Raw genomic sequence first — 8315 nt, 5'->3', positions numbered from 1 at the left:
GGCCATGCGATTCGTATTGATTTTAAATGGCATCGGCATCGCAGCGCACAGTATTGCGCTTTATAGGCACGTTGAGACCAAAATTCATTCATATTCTTATAATAATATGCGTATTGGGTACAAATAAAATCCGAAAATAAACAGTTTAGGCTTTATATTAACTAATGCAATCTATTATATACAGGGTGTCCATTTAATATCGCGGTGCTTGATTGCGGCTAAACCGTGAAACGAAAAAAGAACTTTAATAGTGGGAATGTTAAATGGGTTATAGGGATGACATTTTTAAAATTAGTTTGGTTGATACAGGGTGTCCCAAAAAAGCGTGATACATACTTTGAACTTTTATTTAAATGGAACTACCTATATTTTTTTTCTGAAATGGGAGTCTCTCTCTATGACCCTAAAATTATTTTGGCCTCAAAAACGGTCGAAAAAAAAAAATTTTTGGTGAAAAAATTCGATACGGGGGGGTATACCCGAAAAATGAAAAAACCCAAACTTTGACGGTCGATATCTCGGCTTCTATGGGAGCTATCGGGAAAATTCCAACGGTTTTGTCTTAGTTTCGTCATTCTAAATCCAACGAGACCATCCGCAAGGTCGTAGCTCTTCTAATAGCTGAGATATGGCATTTTTGATGCCCATTTTTGGCCTCAAAAACGGACGTCGAAAACGACTTTTTCACGATTTTCAAAGTGCTCTCATTCCCTTAGTTTTGCTCAGATCCTGCTACAACCCGGTGTTTTCGTAATCTAGGTGACCCAATTAAGACGCTGGTATACTTAGTTTGATTTCGACAAAAATCAATTTTTGGTGAAAAAATTCGATACGGGGGGGTATACCCGAAAAATGAAAAAACCCAAACTTTGACGGTCGATATCTCGGCTTCTATGGGAGCTATCGGGAAAATTCCAACGGTTTTGTCTTAGTTTCGTCATTCTAAATCCAACGAGACCATCCGCAAGGTCGTAGCTCTTCTAATAGCTGAGATATGGCATTTTTGATGCCCATTTTTGGCCTCAAAAACGGACGTCGAAAACGACTTTTTCACGATTTTCAAAGTGCTCTCATTCCCTTAGTTTTGCTCAGATCCTGCTACAACCCGGTGTTTTCGTAATCTAGGTGACCCAATTAAGACGCTGGTATACTTAGTTTGATTTCGACAAAAATCAATTTTTGGTGAAAAAATTCGATACGGGGGGGTATACCCGAAAAATGAAAAAACCCAAACTTTGAAGGTCGATATCTCGGCTTCTATGGGAGCTATCGGGAAAATTCCAACGGTTCTGTCTTAGTTTCATCATTCTAAATCCAACGAGACTATCCGCAAGGTCGTAGCTCTTTTAATAGCTGAGATATGGCATTTTTGATGCCCATTTTTGGCCTCAAAAACGGACGTCGAAAACGACTTTTTTCACGATTTTCAAAGTGCTCTCATTCCCTTAGTTTTGCTCAGATCCTGCTACAACCCGGTGTTTTCGTAATCTAGGTGACCCAATTAAGACGCTGGTATACTTAGTTTGATTTCGACAAAAATCAATTTTTGGTGAAAAAATTCGATACGGGGGGGTATACCCGAAAAATGAAAAAACCCAAACTTTGACGGTCGATATCTCGGCTTCTATGGGAGCTATCGGGAAAATTCCAACGGTTCTGTCTTAGTTTCGTCATTCTAAATCCAACGAGACCATCCGCAAGGTCGTAGCTCTTCTAATAGCTGAGATATGGCATTTTTGATGCCCATTTTTGGCCTCAAAAACGGACGTCGAAAACGACTTTTTCACGATTTTCAAAGTGCTCTCATTCCCTTAGTTTTGCTCAGATCCTGCTACAACCCGGTGTTTTCGTAATCTAGGTGACCCAATTAAGACGCTGGTATACTTAGTTTGATTTCGACAAAAATCAATTTTTGGTGAAAAAATTCGATACGGGGGGGTATACCCGAAAAATGAAAAAACCCAAACTTTGACGGTCGATATCTCGGCTTCTATGGGAGCTATCGGGAAAATTCCAACGGTTCTGTCTTAGTTTCGTCATTCTAAATCCAACGAGACTATCCGCAAGGTCGTAGCTCTTCTAATAGCTGAGATATGGCATTTTTGATGCCCATTTTTGGCCTCAAAAACGGACGTCGAAAACGACTTTTTCACGATTTTCAAAGTGCTCTCATTCCCTTAGTTTTGCTCAGATCCTGCTACAACCCGGTGTTTTCGTAATCTAGGTGACCCAATTAAGACGCTGGTATACTTAGTTTGATTTCGACAAAAATCAATTTTTGGTGAAAAAATTCGATACGGGGGGGTATACCCGAAAAATGAAAAAACCCAAACTTTGACGGTCGATATCTCGGCTTCTATGGGAGCTATCGGGAAAATTCCAACGGTTCTGTCTTAGTTTCGTCATTCTAAATCCAACGAGACTATCCGCAAGGTCGTAGCTCTTCTAATAGCTGAGATATGGCATTTTTGATGCCCATTTTTGGCCTCAAAAACGGACGTCGAAAACGACTTTTTCACGATTTTCAAAGTGCTCTCATTCCCTTAGTTCTGCTCGGATCCTGCTATAACCCGGTGTTTTCGTAATCTAGGTGACCCAATTAAGACGCTGGTATACTTAGTTTGATTTCGACAAAAATCAATTTTTGGTGAAAAAATTCGATACGGGGGGGTATACCCGAAAAATGAAAAAACCCAAACTTTGAAGGTCGATATCTCGGCTTCTATGGGAGCTATCGGGAAAATTCCAACGGTTCTGTCTTAGTTTCGTCATTCTAAATCCAACGAGACTATCCGCAAGGTCGTAGCTCTTCTAATAGCTGAGATATGGCATTTTTTGATGCCCATTTTTGGCCTCAAAAACGGACGTCGAAAACGACTTTTTCACGATTTTCAAAGTGCTCTCATTCCCTTAGTTTTTGCTCAGATCTGCTACAACCCGGTGTTTTCGTAATCTAGGTGACCCAATTAAGACGCTGGTATACTTAGTTTGATTTCGACAAAAATCAATTTTTGGTGAAAAAATTCGATACGGGGGGGGTATACCCGAAAAATGAAAAAACCCAAACTTTGACGGTCGATATCTCGGCTTCTATGGGAGCTATCGGGAAAATTCCAACGGTTCTGTCTTAGTTTCGTCACTCTCACGAGATGTGTTATCCGCAAGGTCGTAGCTCTTCTAATAGCTGAGATATGGCATTTTTGATGCCCATTTTTGGCCTCAAAAACGGACGTCGAAAACGACTTTTTCACGATTTTCAAAGTGCTCTCATTCCCTTAGTTCTGCTCGGATCCTGCTATAACCCGGTGTTTTCGTAATCTAGGTGACCCAATTAAGACGCTGGTATACTTAGTTTGATTTCGACAAAAATCAATTTTTGGTGAAAAAATTCGATACGGGGGGGTATACCCGAAAAATGAAAAAACCCAAACTTTGAAGGTCGATATCTCGGCTTCTATGGGAGCTATCGGGAAAATTCCAACGGTTCTGTCTTAGTTTCGTCATTCTAAATCCAACGAGACCATCCGCAAGGTCGTAGCTCTTCTAATAGCTGAGATATGGCATTTTTGATGCCCATTTTTGGCCTCAAAAACGGACGTCGAAAACGACTTTTTCACGATTTTCAAAGTGCTCTCATTCCCTTAGTTTTGCTCAGATCCTGCTACAACCCGGTGTTTTCGTAATCTAGGTGACCCAATTAAGACGCTGGTATACTTAGTTTGATTTCGACAAAAATCAATTTTTGGTGAAAAAATTCGATACGGGGGGGTATACCCGAAAAATGAAAAAACCCAAACTTTGACGGTCGATATCTCGGCTTCTATGGGAGCTATCGGGAAAATTCCAACGGTTCTGTCTTAGTTTCGTCATTCTAAATCCAACGAGACTATCCGCAAGGTCGTAGCTCTTCTAATAGCTGAGATATGGCATTTTTGATGCCCATTTTTGGCCTCAAAAACGGACGTCGAAAACGACTTTTTCACGATTTTCAAAGTGCTCTCATTCCCTTAGTTTTGCTCAGATCCTGCTACAACCCGGTGTTTTCGTAATCTAGGTGACCCAATTAAGACGCTGGTATACTTAGTTTGATTTCGACAAAAATCAATTTTTGGTGAAAAAATTCGATACGGGGGGGTATACCCGAAAAATGAAAAAACCCAAACTTTGACGGTCGATATCTCGGCTTCTATGGGAGCTATCGGGAAAATTCCAACGGTTCTGTCTTAGTTTCGTCATTCTAAATCCAACGAGACTATCCGCAAGGTCGTAGCTCTTCTAATAGCTGAGATATGGCATTTTTGATGCCCATTTTTGGCCTCAAAAACGGACGTCGAAAACGACTTTTTCACGATTTTCAAAGTGCTCTCATTCCCTTAGTTTTGCTCAGATCCTGCTACAACCCGGTGTTTTCGTAATCTAGGTGACCCAATTAAGACGCTGGTATACTTAGTTTGATTTCGACAAAAATCAATTTTTGGTGAAAAAATTCGATACGGGGGGGTATACCCGAAAAATGAAAAAACCCAAACTTTGAAGGTCGATATCTCGGCTTCTATGGGAGCTATCGGGAAAATTCCAACGGTTCTGTCTTAGTTTCGTCATTCTAAATCCAACGAGACCATCCGCAAGGTCGTAGCTCTTCTAATAGCTGAGATATGGCATTTTTGATGCCCATTTTTGGCCTCAAAAACGGACGTCGAAAACGACTTTTTCACGATTTTCAAAGTGCTCTCATTCCCTTAGTTTTGCTCAGATCCTGCTACAACCCGGTGTTTTCGTAATCTAGGTGACCCAATTAAGACGCTGGTATACTTAGTTTGATTTCGACAAAAATCAATTTTTGGTGAAAAAATTCGATACGGGGGGGTATACCCGAAAAATGAAAAAAACCCAAACTTTGACGGTCGATATCTCGGCTTCTATGGGAGCTATCGGGAAAATTCCAACGGTTCTGTCTTAGTTTCGTCATTCTAAATCCAACGAGACTATCCGCAAGGTCGTAGCTCTTCTAATAGCTGAGATATGGCATTTTTGATGCCCATTTTTGGCCTCAAAAACGGACGTCGAAAACGACTTTTTCACGATTTTCAAAGTGCTCTCATTCCCTTAGTTTTGCTCAGATCCTGCTACAACCCGGTGTTTTCGTAATCTAGGTGACCCAATTAAGACGCTGGTATACTTAGTTTGATTTCGACAAAAATCAATTTTTGGTGAAAAAATTCGATACGGGGGGGTATACCCGAAAAATGAAAAAACCCAAACTTTGAAGGTCGATATCTCGGCTTCTATGGGAGCTATCGGGAAAATTCCAACGGTTCTGTCTTAGTTTCGTCATTCTAAATCCAACGAGACTATCCGCAAGGTCGTAGCTCTTCTAATAGCTGAGATATGGCATTTTTGATGCCCATTTTTGGCCTCAAAAACGGACGTCGAAAACGACTTTTTCACGATTTTCAAAGTGCTCTCATTCCCTTAGTTCTGCTCGGATCCTGCTATAACCCGGTGTTTTCGTAATCTAGGTGACCCAATTAAGACGCTGGTATACTTAGTTTGATTTCGACAAAAATCAATTTTTGGTGAAAAAATTCGATACGGGGGGGTATACCCGAAAAATGAAAAAACCCAAACTTTGAAGGTCGATATCTCGGCTTCTATGGGAGCTATCGGGAAAATTCCAACGGTTCTGTCTTAGTTTCGTCATTCTAAATCCAACGAGACTATCCGCAAGGTCGTAGCTCTTCTAATAGCTGAGATATGGCATTTTTGATGCCCATTTTTGGCCTCAAAAACGGACGTCGAAAACGACTTTTTCACGATTTTCAAAGTGCTCTCATTCCCTTAGTTTTGCTCAGATCCTGCTACAACCCGGTGTTTTCGTAATCTAGGTGACCCAATTAAGACGCTGGTATACTTAGTTTGATTTCGACAAAAATCAATTTTTGGTGAAAAAATTCGATACGGGGGGGTATACCCGAAAAATGAAAAAACCCAAACTTTGAAGGTCGATATCTCGGCTTCTATGGGAGCTATCGGGAAAATTCCAACGGTTCTGTCTTAGTTTCGTCATTCTAAATCCAACGAGACTATCCGCAAGGTCGTAGCTCTTCTAATAGCTGAGATATGGCATTTTTGATGCCCATTTTTGGCCTCAAAAACGGACGTCGAAAACGACTTTTTCACGATTTTCAAAGTGCTCTCATTCCCTTAGTTCTGCTCGGATCCTGCTACAACCCGGTGTTTTCGTAATCTAGGTGACCCAATTAAGACGCTGGTATACTTAGTTTGATTTCGACAAAAATCAATTTTTGGTGAAAAAATTCGATACGGGGGGGTATACCCGAAAAATGAAAAAACCCAAACTTTGAAGGTCGATATCTCGGCTTCTATGGGAGCTATCGGGAAAATTCCAACGGTTCTGTCTTAGTTTCGTCATTCTAAATCCAACGAGACCATCCGCAAGGTCGTAGCTCTTCTAATAGCTGAGATATGGCATTTTTGATGCCCATTTTTGGCCTCAAAAACGGACGTCGAAAACGACTTTTTCACGATTTTCAAAGTGCTCTCATTCCCTTAGTTCTGCTCGGATCCTGCTATAACCCGGTGTTTTCGTAATCTAGGTGACCCAATTAAGACGCTGGTATACTTAGTTTGATTTCGACAAAAATCAATTTTTGGTGAAAAAATTCGATACGGGGGGGTATACCCGAAAAATGAAAAAACCCAAACTTTGAAGGTCGATATCTCGGCTTCTATGGGAGCTATCGGGAAAATTCCAACGGTTCTGTCTTAGTTTCGTCATTCTAAATCCAACGAGACCATCCGCAAGGTCGTAGCTCTTCTAATAGCTGAGATATGGCATTTTTGATGCCCATTTTTGGCCTCAAAAACGGACGTCGAAAACGACTTTTTCACGATTTTCAAAGTGCTCTCATTCCCTTAGTTCTGCTCGGATCCTGCTATAACCCGGTGTTTTCGTAATCTAGGTGACCCAATTAAGACGCTGGTATACTTAGTTTGATTTCGACAAAAATCAATTTTTGGTGAAAAAATTCGATACGGGGGGGTATACCCGAAAAATGAAAAAACCCAAACTTTGAAGGTCGATATCTCGGCTTCTATGGGAGCTATCGGGAAAATTCCAACGGTTCTGTCTTAGTTTCGTCATTCTAAATCCAACGAGACTATCCGCAAGGTCGTAGCTCTTCTAATAGCTGAGATATGGCATTTTTGATGCCCATTTTTGGCCTCAAAAACGGACGTCGAAAACGACTTTTTCAGGATTTTCAAAGTGCTCTCATTCCCTTAGTTCTGCTCGGATTCTGCTATAACCCGGTGTTTTCGTCATGTAAGTAATAGGAACAGAACGCTATTATAATATACATATAAATCTACTAAACAAAGATTGTTAATCGAAAGCTGAGTTAGTAGCATCGCCTGTATATTTAGTGCATAATTTCACTTCATTACTCATACTTTTATGACAACTAACATCATTTTTCTAAAAGCGAATAGGTAATTTCCCTTGAATCAGGACAATTTTTATTTTCTTTGGAATATTAACAGCCTGGAAGCATTAAGCAAAAATTGTTTTTCACTGGATATTTCCAGCATCTTTTACATGTAACAACTTATCTAGTTAGATGCCAAAATTTAAAAAAAATACATTTTTATTAGGCTTGAGATGAAGTATAAGTTTGACAATATTATACTTCAAATTTTTTGAAACTGTGCTTCATAAAATATTATAATATTTTCAAAATATATAAAATCGTTTTATTATTAAATAAAGGTAAACAGGTTTAAACGCTTTATCTGGTCGACTAATTAATCCTCGATCATTTACAGAATCCGGCCGCGCTCACTGACCCGAATTTCGTCCCGATAATAAGTGAATTAAAATATTCAATTACCGGCTCTCTTATCTCTATTATTATTGCAACCTGAATATTATATTTTCTATTAAATAGAGAAGAAAATCGATACCAGTAATTTATAAAATATTTATCTGTAATAAAAATAATAATCATCAAAACCCAATCCGAAAGCCCTCAAGCGTGCCATTTCACTTCCTAACAAGTGTGTTCTCACAAAATATCCTTATAATCTAGCTCGAGCTCTATGATTGAGCCTTATCGTCCCGTCTCTCTCATACCCTCGCTGCTGCCTGTAATTCTATCCATTCCGTGATGCCCCCTTTATATACATATCGATCTTTCCAGACCCTTATTCTTAACCGTCCTGTTTTTCGTATCTGCGTCTCCCTTTCTCTAGTAAAACTATATTAAATCCCTAATGGAATTTATCGTTTTATATAC

At 39.7% G+C, this 8315-nt stretch overlaps 1 long non-coding RNA gene across 2 annotated transcripts; it reads left to right on the top strand.

The window, feature by feature from the left end:
• The first annotated feature begins 599 nt into the window (after positions 1-599).
• LOC126744562 (uncharacterized) lies at positions 600-4848 on the top strand. 2 transcript variants are annotated; one of them, XR_007663233.1, is made up of 3 exons: positions 600-875; positions 2707-2799; positions 3532-4848. It is a non-coding gene; the product is annotated as an uncharacterized LOC126744562 (long non-coding RNA). The 2 variants fall into 2 exon arrangements; XR_007663234.1 differs by lacking the exon at positions 3532-4848 and adding an exon at positions 3166-3395.
• Positions 4849-8315: the final 3467 nt, after the last annotated feature.

This window comes from Anthonomus grandis, chromosome 14, assembly GCF_022605725.1.
Source record: "Anthonomus grandis grandis chromosome 14, icAntGran1.3, whole genome shotgun sequence".
Classification (NCBI taxonomy): Eukaryota; Metazoa; Arthropoda; class Insecta; order Coleoptera; family Curculionidae; genus Anthonomus; species Anthonomus grandis.
The sequence above is the reverse complement of the archived record's forward strand: the minus strand, read 5'-3'. Positions and strand labels throughout refer to the sequence as shown.